Genomic DNA, 15,080 nt, shown 5'->3' on the forward strand with positions numbered 1-15,080 from the left:
TAATGTGTAATATATTAGCATTAAGTATTGCGTTTTTGTAATGGAACATGCTTGTAAAGAAGGATAAAAATACATACATACATACATACATACATACATGCATCACGAAATTACCTACCAAACACGCACATTTTCAATCCTATTTTCTATTAATAATTAAAATAAAAAAAATACACCTCTCTGTTATATATTTTGTTATAATAATGCCATAGAAATAGAAAAATGTAGTATCATTCCCAAAATGGGAAAAATACTATTCATAATATTAAAAATATCACGAAAATACCTTTCCTTACCCGATACATTGTATTCGGAAGAGTTAGCAATATTGTAATGTGTAATATATTAGCATGTAGAATTGCATTTTTGTAATGGAACATGCTTGTAAAGAAGGATTAAAAATACATACATACACATACATACATACACGCACACACACGCACGCACGCATGCACGCGCACACACACATACATACATACATACATACATACATACATACATACATACATAGCAATCAGAGTCCTGCAGACTGGCCCTCAGCGCAGCTCTGTCAGTCCTAATGCTTAAGCAGCTCAGACCACCCAAGACCAACACTGCTTGGCGCGGCCGCTTCGTAGCCCTTCACGCTGGGTTTCGCAGCCCAACTTAGCCCACCGCACTGCTCAGTGCGGTGACGTCACCCCACCAGTTCATTGCATTCTCCTCCTTTCCTGCTTGCGCTTGGCGTGTGGCATAAGCATACAGGACGCAGTACAAAATTAAAATATTTTCCACTGATGTCGAACACAGATTTAAAAACGTCCCTATGGTACTTTTTGAAATTTTCATCCGACTTTGTATTTTTAAATTTTCTAGTAGCGATTTTCTCCTTCACTACTTTTTATCCAGAGAGATTGTATTTTAGAAAGTATGCTTTCACGGCCGGTGTTTGTGATGAAGTTTTTCCGGGCTGCTATTACACTATCAAAGTTTTTTGCAAAGATCTTTTTATAATATATATATTATACAATATATGACAGTGTAATGGGTTTTCTTTTGTAAAAGTTCCTTTGATAAAAGATCTTTTACTAAATGTAAGTGCAGCTTGTTATCTTTGATAAAAGATTTCTATACCTTGAAACAAATATGACGGAACGCAAATATAACTACTGTAGGTTGTTGCTACCACAAAAATTCTGATATCGGAGTATGAAGGAAATGAAATGTAAATAAATAATTTTTATAATATTAATATTATTTGGGCGAATCCGGAAATGCATATAGAGTGTTAGTTGGGAGGCCGGAGGGAAAAAGATCTTTGGGGAGGCCGAGACCTAGATGGGAGGATAATATTAAAATGGATTTGAGGAAGGTAGGATATGATGATAGAGACTGGATTAATCTTACGATGAAAGAGTAATGGAACGGAGAAAAATTCTCTCCGGCGCCGGGATTTGAACCCGGGTTTTCAGCTCTACGTGCTGATGCTTTATCCACTAAGCCATTACTCTTTCATCGTATGATGACGCAGAATATCTGCATGGAAATATCATATGTACTTCGGTACATTAAAATAATATATATGATATGCGTAAATCACTTCGTGATTTAAGACGGCGCTTATTCCGTCGGATCCCGGCCAACTAGTCACTCATATCGAGTGCACCTCAGCACATGTGTAGACTTCGGTCCTGCGTTCATAGACATCTATGACGTAGTGCAGAGGGCGGCCACTAGAGGGAACCCAAGAGTTGGAGCTTAATCTGAGACGATTCTAACCGGCGTCGGAGTTGTATCCGGTGTGGCTTAGTGGATAAAGCATCAGCACGTAGAGCTGAAAACCCGGGTTCAAATCCCGGCGCCGGAGAGAATTTTTCTCCGTTCCATTACTCTTTCATCGTTTAAATGTATTGTTTATTATTCCTAGAATTTGTGTAAATTTGGTAATTTTCTTGTTCACATCTTTTTCATTTTGATAAGATATTTCACAACCCAGATAATTGAAATTTTGCACTTGTTCGAGGCATTGGTTATTGTGTATTATCTTACGTCTGACTGGGTCTTGTCCTAAAAATGCCATTACTTTTGATTTTTGTGCTGAAATTTCCATCCCAAAATCTTTTAATATTTTATTTAATGTATATAACCTCTTTGTAAATTATCCTCTGAATTGGAAATTATGACTTGATCATCGGCATAGAGTATTTTTACATGAATTTCTAGATGTGTCGCTGATTCATACAGTATCATGGCTTCATAAACCTTCAAGTAGAAAATGGAAGCAGAATGAAGATTTGTGGAACTCCATCTTCTTAGTGTCATTTTTCATGCTATTAAAACAATAATAAACGCAATATGTCAGTCTTACGCAAATTATGTTATTAGTACACTGAGGTACCCTTTCCTTCACTTCGATCCAAGTTCTCAGTTCCATGGAAACAGCCATGCCTTCCTACACTCCGCTTAAAATTGAGCTTCCTACAAAATATGCAGCCCATTTGACTTCGTTCCAAGAATAACTGTGCAGGGTTCCAAACATTCTGAGTGGATTAACTCTTCCTACATACTCTTCTAGCATCCCAAAGCTTTTTGCTCTAGAAAGGATAGACATTTCAATGTAATTCTCTACTAAGATGACATAGAATAACAAAACTGCAAACAGTGTAGAAATTCATAACACAATATCTTTGTTGCGATGAATTACTGGCATTTTACGACATTTAGATCACGTATCCACGAAAGACTCGAGCGAAACTACGTCAGCAATATTACAATAGTAAATTGAACAATGAAATCTGTAGTGCTCGGGAAAAGTGACACAAGTCAAAAATGTTAATTTTACAGAAGGAAAAAAACTGTCTTCACACTGGTTTATAAAGGTTTGATTTTCTTCTGTGTTAATTATTGTAATGGGAGAAATACTTATGTCTCTTTTCCCAAGCGAGCAGATGTTCCATAAGTTGTCAATAAATTAATAAAAAAAATGTTTGTGGAAACTGACTTATGCCACTTTTCCCAAGCACTGCAGAAATTTTCTTCTTCTTAAGGATTCGAGAGCCTTCCAAACAAGTAAACTGCATCGGAGTCACAGATCCTAGACTGCTAGTAGTCTACCACCACCAACACCGGCACCACCACCACCGCCACCACCACCACCACCACCACAACCACCACCATCACCTCCAACTCCACCATCTCTACCTCCACCACCATCACCACCACGACCATCACCAACTCCACCACCACCAACTCCACCACCACCATCACCACCACCATCACCAACTCCACCACCACCAACTCCATCACCATCATCACCACAACCACCATCACCACAACCACCACCACCATCACCACCACCATCACCACCATCACCACCACCACCACCATCACCTCCAACTCCACCACCTCTACCTCCACCACTTTCACCTCCACCACCATCACCACCACAACCATCACCAACACCACCACCACCACCACCACCATCACCAACACCACCACCATCACCACCACCATCACCACCACCATCACCAACACCACCATCACCATCACCTCCACTACCACCACCACCACCACCATTACCACGAGACGTATTTTGCAGCAAAAGTAAGCTAAAGCTCTTCATATACATGTATATATATAATAAATATATATATATATATTTATATATATATATATATATATATATATATATATATATACCATGTGTATTTGAAACTGTAGTACATATGAATTAACATTGCCGTAAGAAATTCAAATGTAAAAAGTTGAAAGTGGAATTTCATGTATCTGACCATGACGTGTAATAAATTTGTAGGCCTTGTAGAAAAGAAGACTATCTACTGATTATTGCCAACTTATCGTACATGATCCTTTGACAACATAATATTACCAGTTTTAGGTTAGGCGATTCAAAATAATATTATCATGGTGTTACTATTATAATTTCAGTTGTGCATTTCATTTTATGGATATTTTGTCATTAGCTTCCTTCACTTCACAAAGACACATACCTATAAACAACAATTTTAGCCATATTGTTAAGTTTACATAAGTCTGGATGTAACTCTTCTACCAGGAAAGATTCCAGCAAATAGTTCTCTCACCTTTCTCAAAGAATTGTCTCCATACAGTTCAATAAATACAATTTTTTTTCTGTAGTATAATGGTTATTTATGGTACAAGTTCGTGAAGTGGGTAGTATTTTGACAGGAGTGAGAATCGACGCTTGCCGAGTTTCTCAAATACACGATTGTCAGGAATGTGTACCATACGTTTTTTCCTCGATAGACTCAAAGTATTACTTCAGCCACACTTTGCTCACTTCACGCACTGGTGTTAAAAAGATTCACTTCACACACTGTTAACAGTGCGTTCAATTGCACTTCACGTACATACAAACATACACACATACATACATATATACATACATCACGAAATTACTTTCCAAACACGCACATTTTCAATCCTATTTTCTGTTAATAATTAAAATTAAAAAAATAGGAAATACACCTCTCTGTTATATATTTTCTTACAATAATGCTATAGAAATAGAAAAATGTATTACCATTCCCAAAATGGGAAAAAAACTATTCATAATATTAAAAATATTACGAAAATACCTTTCCTTACCCGAAATATTGTATTCGGAAGAGTTAGCAATATTGTAATGTGTAATATATTAGCATGTAGTATTGCGTTTTTGTAATGGAACATGCTTGTAAAGAAGGATAAAAATACATACATACATACATACATACATACATACATACATACATACATACATACATGCATCACGAAATTACCTACCAAACACGCACATTTTCAATCCTATTTTCTATTAATAATTAAAATAAAAAAAATACACCTCTCTGTTATATATTTTGTTATAATAATGCCATAGAAATAGAAAAATGTAGTATCATTCCCAAAATGGGAAAAATACTATTCATAATATTAAAAATATCACGAAAATACCTTTCCTTACCCGATACATTGTATTCGGAAGAGTTAGCAATATTGTAATGTGTAATATATTAGCATGTAGAATTGCATTTTTGTAATGGAACATGCTTGTAAAGAAGGATTAAAAATACATACATACACATACATACATACACGCACACACACGCACGCACGCATGCACGCGCACACACACATACATACATACATACATACATACATACATACATACATAGCAATCAGAGTCCTGCAGACTGGCCCTCAGCGCAGCTCTGTCAGTCCTAATGCTTAAGCAGCTCAGACCACCCAAGACCAACACTGCTTGGCGCGGCCGCTTCGTAGCCCTTCACGCTGGGTTTCGCAGCCCAACTTAGCCCACCGCACTGCTCAGTGCGGTGACGTCACCCCACCAGTTCATTGCATTCTCCTCCTTTCCTGCTTGCGCTTGGCGTGTGGCATAAGCATACAGGACGCAGTACAAAATTAAAATATTTTCCACTGATGTCGAACACAGATTTAAAAACGTCCCTATGGTACTTTTTGAAATTTTCATCCGACTTTGTATTTTTAAATTTTCTAGTAGCGATTTTCTCCTTCACTACTTTTTATCCAGAGAGATTGTATTTTAGAAAGTATGCTTTCACGGCCGGTGTTTGTGATGAAGTTTTTCCGGGCTGCTATTACACTATCAAAGTTTTTTGCAAAGATCTTTTTATAATATATATATTATACAATATATGACAGTGTAATGGGTTTTCTTTTGTAAAAGTTCCTTTGATAAAAGATCTTTTACTAAATGTAAGTGCAGCTTGTTATCTTTGATAAAAGATTTCTATACCTTGAAACAAATATGACGGAACGCAAATATAACTACTGTAGGTTGTTGCTACCACAAAAATTCTGATATCGGAGTATGAAGGAAATGAAATGTAAATAAATAATTTTTATAATATTAATATTATTTGGGCGAATCCGGAAATGCATATAGAGTGTTAGTTGGGAGGCCGGAGGGAAAAAGATCTTTGGGGAGGCCGAGACCTAGATGGGAGGATAATATTAAAATGGATTTGAGGAAGGTAGGATATGATGATAGAGACTGGATTAATCTTACGATGAAAGAGTAATGGAACGGAGAAAAATTCTCTCCGGCGCCGGGATTTGAACCCGGGTTTTCAGCTCTACGTGCTGATGCTTTATCCACTAAGCCATTACTCTTTCATCGTATGATGACGCAGAATATCTGCATGGAAATATCATATGTACTTCGGTACATTAAAATAATATATATGATATGCGTAAATCACTTCGTGATTTAAGACGGCGCTTATTCCGTCGGATCCCGGCCAACTAGTCACTCATATCGAGTGCACCTCAGCACATGTGTAGACTTCGGTCCTGCGTTCATAGACATCTATGACGTAGTGCAGAGGGCGGCCACTAGAGGGAACCCAAGAGTTGGAGCTTAATCTGAGACGATTCTAACCGGCGTCGGAGTTGTATCCGGTGTGGCTTAGTGGATAAAGCATCAGCACGTAGAGCTGAAAACCCGGGTTCAAATCCCGGCGCCGGAGAGAATTTTTCTCCGTTCCATTACTCTTTCATCGTATGATGACGCAGAATATCTGCATGGAAATATCATATGTACTTCGGTACATTAAAATAATATATATGATATGCGTAAATCACTTCGTGATTTAAGACGGCGCTTATTCCGTCGGATCCCGGCCAACTAGTCACTCATATCGAGTGCACCTCAGCACATGTGTAGACTTCGGTCCTGCGTTCATAGACATCTATGACGTAGTGCAGAGGGCGGCCACTAGAGGGAACCCAAGAGTTGGAGCTTAATCTGAGACGATTCTAACCGGCGTCGGAGTTGTATCCGGTGTGGCTTAGTGGATAAAGCATCAGCACGTAGAGCTGAAAACCCGGGTTCAAATCCCGGCGCCGGAGAGAATTTTTCTCCGTTCCATTACTCTTTCATCGTATGATGACGCAGAATATCTGCATGGAAATATCATATGTACTTCGGTACATTAAAATAATATATATGATATGCGTAAATCACTTCGTGATTTAAGACGGCGCTTATTCCGTCGGATCCCGGCCAACTAGTCACTCATATCGAGTGCACCTCAGCACATGTGTAGACTTCGGTCCTGCGTTCATAGACATCTATGACGTAGTGCAGAGAGCGGCCACTAGAGGGAACCCAAGAGTTGGAGCTTAATCTGAGACGATTCTAACCGGCGTCGGAGTTGTATCCGGTGTGGCTTAGTGGATAAAGCATCAGCACGTAGAGCTGAAAACCCGGGTTCAAATCCCGGCGCCGGAGAGAATTTTTCTCCGTTCCATTACTCTTTCATCGTATGATGACGCAGAATATCTGCATGGAAATATCATATGTACTTCGGTACATTAAAATAATATATATGGATTAATCTTGCACAGGATAGGAACCGATGGCGGGGTTATGTAGGGCGGCAATAAACCTGCGGGTTCGTTAAAAGCCATTTTTAAGTAAATAATATTTTATATTAATTTGTATAACTTTTCAAGTCCTCTCATTGTAGCTCTTTCAATAAGTTCTGATGTATACCTCTCTTATCATGTCTTGCAATCCATGGTTTAACCCCTGACCACATATTTGTACTGTGATCAGGAGTTTAACCCAAAGGCGTTTCTTTCCCAGTAACATGCATATTGTAATAGCATAATTGAATTAATTGCAGCTAAACAAGCATAATACTTTTCTTTATTCATGATGTTATAAACTTAACGCGTAAATAATAGTATAAACAAATCATAAACTTAACGCGTAAATAATAGTATAAACAAATCATAAACTTAACGCGTAAATATTAGTATCAACTAATTCACGGAAAGCGTGTTTTAAAAGATTTTATGTAGTGTAATATACCCCAAATCCTATCTTTCATCAAAGATATTTGACGAAATGTTTTATTATAATATTCTTTGTCAAAGAACTTTGATAGTGTAATAGCAGCCTCACAGAGACTGTATTTCTTTGCAATGCAGCATTATTTGAACTCATCTTGAAAAACAGAAATCAAATGTTTGAAACAGTAGCTGATCGTTGATAGAACCGCACACACAGGCACAAACCCGCGCCAACTCAATTCATAAGTGACTGATAGAAGCGGAAGCTTGGGCTCATGCTTTGATACAAACAAGTCCACCGCACTAAACCGCTCCACAAGCAGTCCGCCGCGACCCGTGCGGTGGTGCATGGTGACGTCACGGGCTAGTTCCGTGCGACACTGCTTAGCCCAGTGACATCAGCGGTGTATCAGCCCGTGGACTTGGGCCGATTTGCTTGACTCTGATAGCAATACAATACAATACAATACATAACACGTATTAAATATATATCATATTATATATTCACATATCTGCATGTATATACACAGCAGCTATTAGTTCCACATCGACTGAACAGCGCGTCTGGCTGCGAAACCAGGTGGCCCGGGTTCGAATCCCGGTCGGGGCAAGTTACCTGGTTGAGGTTTTTTCCGGGGTTTTCCCTCAACCCAATACGAGTAAATGCTGGGTAACTTTCGGTGGTGGACCCCGGACTCATTTCACCGGCATTATCACCTTCATATCATTCAGACGCTAAATAACCTAGATGTTGATACAGCGTCGTAAAAAACCCAATAAAAAAAAGACATCGACTGAAACACATTGCCACCTCTGATTAAAATCTCGCTCAGCATTGGTGGGCCTTGACGTCATTCTGTCCATGAGTGAATTACGACATACTGTGAAGCAAAACCTGAGGAGTGAGAGCTTGGTACACTGTGTCAAACTTTGACCCCAGTTTTCCCTTTGCCAGTTCAGTGATTATTTCTATGCAGGTAGAAAGCCTTATTTAAACTTTCATAAGGCAGCCGCATGTTTACTGCCACCAGTGCAAACGTGATGGCGGCGTTCAGATGTTCAGACTCGCTTACCGTGTAAGTATTCCTCAACGAGGGCGAGGTGTTTGAAAAATAGTCGTGGATCGTTGGAATTTTTTCTGTTTGAATTATATGCCAGTACTGCAATATTTTATCCGTGGTGTCGCGATCTAAGGCATCCTGCCTAGGACTCGCGCGCTGGTTCGATTCCTCATGGGGGAAGACATTTTCCTATGAAATTTCGGCCACTGTATGGGACCGGTGCCCACTCAGCATCGTGATGCACTTGGGGAGCTCCGATAGTTAGCCAAAATCCGGTTCAGCAAATCAGCTATAACGGCTGGGAGGATCATCGTGCTAACCACACGATACCTCCATTCTGGTTGGATGATCGTCCACCTCTGCTTCGGCATGTGAACGTGAGGCCAGCAGCCGGCTGGTCGGACTTGGCCCTTCAGGGCTGTAGCGCCATGGATTTACTTTACTGCAATATTTAAGTGTTGCTGATATGTATAGGGCAACGTCATTATATCTATAAAGATAATAACCGAATTCACTTCACTTTCTAAAATTAGGAACCGGAATATACCCTGTCATTGCTGGCATTCCATTGTCTCAAACCGCGGCCTCATTTTGGACACAGACATGTTCGTTTTAGAACAAACGCAAAAAGACGTATTTCGAGGCAATCGTATAGTGAATATGGGATTTAATTTTGCATAAAACCCTTTTGTTTCTGAGACATTCATAATTAATGAGGAAAGTGTGACAATAAAGATATTTGTTATAGTATTAGTAGCTCGTCCTGTATTGATCGATACCCGGAAACATAATTTCGACTTCAGAAATTGTGGGTTCGGGTATAAATGGCTCAGCAGTTTGTATTTCAATTTCGTACCGATCATTTCTATTTGGCCTATGTATATTTAGTAATTGCCCAAAATAGTTTTTCCATCTGTTGAATATTGAATGAGCGTCTGCAAGAAAGTCACCATTCTCATCCTTGATCACGTTTACCCTGCCTGATATCCATTCTTAAATTCCTTTATACCCTTATATAAATCTCGAATGTTTTTATTCTTACTATTTGTTTCTACCTCATTAAGTTTTTCCTTCAAGTAATCTCTCTCTTTATTCATAAGTGTAGGATTTGCTTCCCGTCTTTTATTGAAATAATTATCTCTATTCACCTCAACTGGATCCTGTAAGAATTTCAATGTTGCCTGTTTCCTTCTTTCTACTACCATGCAACAATCTTCATCAAACCACGGTTTCTTTTACTTAGTTTCATAATAACCTCTGCTCTGCTCAGCTGCAATTTTTATATTATCTCGGATATTTTCCCACACGCTATTAGCATCTACCTCTTCCTCAACTACGTCGGAACTTGCTAATGCTGCAAACCTACTTGAAATTTCGACCTGATGATGTTTCTTAGTTTTCTCGTCCTTCAATTTCTGAATATTGAATCTTCTAATATTAACTTGTTGCTCTACTCGCTTGGCTACTGATAGTCTTTCTCTTAGTTCTCCAATTACCAAGTAATGGTCAGAATTACAGTCTGAAGGTTCGAATGTCTACTATGCTAGTAACAAAACTCCCAAGTTCTATTAATCTCACAAAGGAAAATGAATAAAAATGTAACCATTGGTTTCAAAGTTATCGCTGTCTATTCTTGTTATATAACTGTATGTATAGGTACAGTGTTTTTCTTCGGCTCCTTCCATCTTCGCACGTCGCAACTTTTACTCCGTATAGAGAGTGATGAAGCTTATAGAGGATTCGAAATATATTTTGTGCGAGATCGTGCGTATTTACTTGGTTTCCGCACAAAACCAATCCGCGGAAAATGTAAAATTCCACATTCAGTATTCCCAACCTAACACACATAACAATTTCCCTCTTCTTACCGCTTAAGTAACATATCGACTTTACTGCTTTAGGCTTTTAACATATTATTTTTAGAGACGTTCAATATAGTAATAATTATAAATTGGAAACTTACCACTTATTAATTATTGTTTTTAAATATTTGCAAAATTAAGTATTCTCTACAACTCCACTAAAGTTACTGCATTCGTGATGCAAGTAACATTAAGGAAGCCCTGAAAAAATCAACAAGATTCCAGATGCCGATGTTATTACTGCAACATGTTGTATAAATAATATTGTTAAAATATTAAAAAATAAATCATTACATAAACTTACCGTTTGTTTTAAGTTCGCATTTATAGACTGGGGGAAAAATGAATAGAGAAGTATAGTAAACACAGAAAACATTTTAAACAACAATGTTGAAGATAGATATGTTTGTTTTGCAAATTTTGTTGTCATTGAACAGAAACCAAGATGGAGATTTCATTGCAACTAATTAGAAATTCCTCTTTCAGGTATACAATAAACGATCTTCGCACAAAATAATGTACGATATACGAGCGGTATGTTTTCTTTCAATTCTCGGAAATTAAAAAAGCTCAACTACGTTTCGCTTTTTCAAACTTTTCCTCGAACATGAAAACTTCAACATACCGCTCATGTAACGCATATTACTATTTCATATTGGAATCTGTGGTCTCCAAAGTACGCAGTAATCATCAGTCGGTGCAAATCTGTAATGTCAGGACCTACATTGTAGTTGCAATCATTCAAACTTTACTTCGTGCCATCACATTTGAATGGGTAAAATTCACAACAAATTTTGCAATAAGTTAATCCAGAGCTATTTGGAAACGTACCACTTTTCTTGCGTGATATGATGTGGACGCAACAGTACGATACACCAGCACATTCTATTCTTGCTGTACGAGGCTTTCTAAGTCACATATACAGGACTTTGGATCAGAAAAGGCCTAATTTTAGTCCACCCTGTTCCCCTGATTTTACACTGCTGAATTACTTCTGTTGCGAGCATATCAGAAGCTTCGTTTACGAGACACTGATGTAAGACATTATAGCTAGAATACTTCCAAGATCTGTTAATTCCCGAAGTGATTGGGATATCTGGGAGAGTGTGCAAGAGTTTTCTTCAGTTTCCAGCACTGAATGTGGCAGTCGCCAGTTCGATAAAAACTTTTAATGTAATATAAAATAAAGCTGATATAATTTTTGCCTACTTAAGTTTTTATACAAATTACTATTAGGTACTTCATTGGTATGTTGTCCATCGTGTACTTTCTCATATACAGACTCAAGATTATTTTCTAAACCATGAGTTTATGTTGCAAAATTGTTATATTTCAATCCCTCTATAAGCTCCTTCAGTTTCAACAAAACTTTTCTTTTGAATCACCCAGTGTTGTTTCTATTTACTTAAGAGACACTTGGTCTGAGGTTTTGCAAATAAATGAACGAAAAATCAATTTTAGTTATTTTTTGTACAAAAATGAGTTGTTCCTTGGATACTTAAGAAGTTGATAGTAAGAGGTTTTTTGCCTCTACGTCTTATTTAAGATCCGGGAGCGATTTTATATAGGTCTGCTCTATATTATGTCAGTAACGTATTTCTCATCATAAATTTGCCTTTTTCTCGCAACTAAATTTTAGATATTCAAAATGCTCTATACGCATGCTATGAATTTACAAATCATTTTGAGAAGTTCAGATAAGCCAATGTTATAATGTTAATAAATCAATTGCAATTCAGTCAGAGAGAAAGAGAAATAGATCGTCCGTCCTTAATTAATAATGACCACGAGAATCCGGAAATTAATAGCAAATAAATATATTGAATTAAATATGAATATTGTTTTAAAAATAAAATGTAATAATTAAGCACCACTGATTATCAATTATAAAATAAAATCTTAGAAGATGATCTTAAAATTATACTTATATGTAAAAGATTTTATTTAAAATTAGCATATCCTTAATTAAGACCTTGTGAGAGATGTAAATGAAATTGTATAATCTGCAGGGAATCTTTAAGAATTTGCGAGATAAATTTTTGAATTTCAAAAGATGATATTGATAGTTGTTTTAAAAAATTATATATAAATTCTGGTAAAGAACTCCGAGCACCAAAAAATAAACCTGTCACTGACCAATTGAAGAGAGGGATGTTATACTTGGCACTAAGGTAGGGAATACAAGGTTCATAAATGACCCTCTTTCCATAATCAACCTGATGAGCTTGGTTTAGATCTCTCTCCATGCGTATATTTGGATTTATGATAATATCCTTTTGTTGTTGCCTGTTTATTGTTATTATTTCCACTTTTCATGAACTTCCCAACCCTTGTTCCGAAGAACACGGGCGTTAGCTCCACGGACTCTATGATGCCTGTTGTTACGCAATAACTGTCTTTTCCGACAAAAACTTGTCATAACAATGTTATTACTAAAATAATATTACATCATATACATTTAATGTGAACGTTTTCGCCTGTATAACATCATCAGACATAATATTACGATATGAAGTACTTATGCATAAGTATTTCATGTTACATTTGTACACTTATGCAATACTTATTCCTACTTGATATCATAATATTTAATGTCTACTGATACCATAAAGGCGGAAACTTTCACATTAAATGTTGGCTATGTGAAGGAGTAGACTAGAGTATGCGTCTGTAATATGGTCACCTCAGTTCCAGTCCCATCAGATGCAAATAGAAAGGATACAGAAAAGATTTTTACGTTATTTATGTTTTAAAAAACATCACGTGTCGTCTTATGACGAGCAAATTTCATGTAATCAGTTACTTTTTTAATTTAATTATAAAAATTTAAAATCTCGACGATTAATAAATAGCCAAATTTTACTCTATGTTAACGGTATATTCAATAAGTGTGATTTTCTTAAATTCCTTCAGTTCAATATAAAAAAAAAAACAGAATTACGTCATAGGCAACCTTTTATTATTCCTATTCCTAGAACTGTTTTCTTCAAGAACTCTCCATTGTTTGTTATGTGTAATACTTACAACTCTCTGTCTTTAAACTGTGATTCTCAATTAGATTTCAGTTTAACAGTTGAAACATTTCATACAATATTAAAAAGAATTGTATTTCCTTAGATATTTAAATTATGAAGAAGTGTATTATAATGTTTTTACTCTAGATTTAAATAATTTTGCATCATTATATTGACATTTGGCACTATATTAACTGCAATATTATATTCTAGTATCTATTACCGTTATGTATTTTCTTTCTTTTGTTTGTGTTGTTTGTTTTTTTCTCTCTTATTATGTATTTTGTGTATGTATCTGTGTAAGCCACCTGTAATTGGAAGCCTGCTTCTGTTGGTGGTGGATTTAAAGGAATAAATTAAATTCAACATTCTTATTATTAGTCATTTGACTGAATTAAAATTGATTTATTAACATTATAGATTCTATTAAAATATTCGTAGATATCCATGCATATATTTGCTAAGATATAACGTTGATAAATGTTAAATATATTGAAAATTAGGAGCTAAAATCATTATGTAAAAAATATGAATAAAGGTTTAATATTCAAAAGTGTATTGACCATAGAATTCTCTAGATATCTTCAATTTCTCAATCCTATAATAAAGCCCGTATGTCAGGATTGATATGCAAGATATAATATGCTGTATTTAAAAGTAATGCACAGAAAACATTTTGCTATATTAGTCTACTAACTTGTATAATTAAAATAAAATTGACTTCGAAACTAGCACTCATATTGAGCTCAAAATGTGCACACACCTTATTCTTAATGTATCTAACAAACGGTTAAAATTTAAAATAAATCGGATTAAAATTGTAAAAATTTCAAAACTCAGTCTTAATACCCCTTAGCAACACAATTGTTTTTGGAATTGTTCTATAGTTAATTTTATGGTCGACCATGCCGAAATGTAGTAATTATACACCTGGTAGCAGTCCTTTAATGCATGTCATTAAAGTAATAATAATAATAATTTATTTATTTAATCTGGCAGAGCTAAGGCCAGTAGGCCTTCTCTTCCGCCCAGCCAGACTCCACTTCTAATTAAATACATTTACTTACATAGTTATTACATTAATATCCAGATCATAAAACAACATGAAAGTAAATAATGAAAATTGGATAACTGATGTTAGTGTGACAATAATAAACACTGGTAAGAAATAGTTATAATAATAATAATAATAATAATAATAATAATAATAATAATAATAAAAATAATAAAAATAATAGTAATAATAATAGTAATAATAATAATAATGAGATAATTTAGATATTTATCTGTGGTATATATATATA

The sequence above is a fragment of the Periplaneta americana genome, chromosome 8 (assembly GCF_040183065.1).
Source record: "Periplaneta americana isolate PAMFEO1 chromosome 8, P.americana_PAMFEO1_priV1, whole genome shotgun sequence".
Taxonomy (NCBI): Eukaryota; Metazoa; Arthropoda; class Insecta; order Blattodea; family Blattidae; genus Periplaneta; species Periplaneta americana.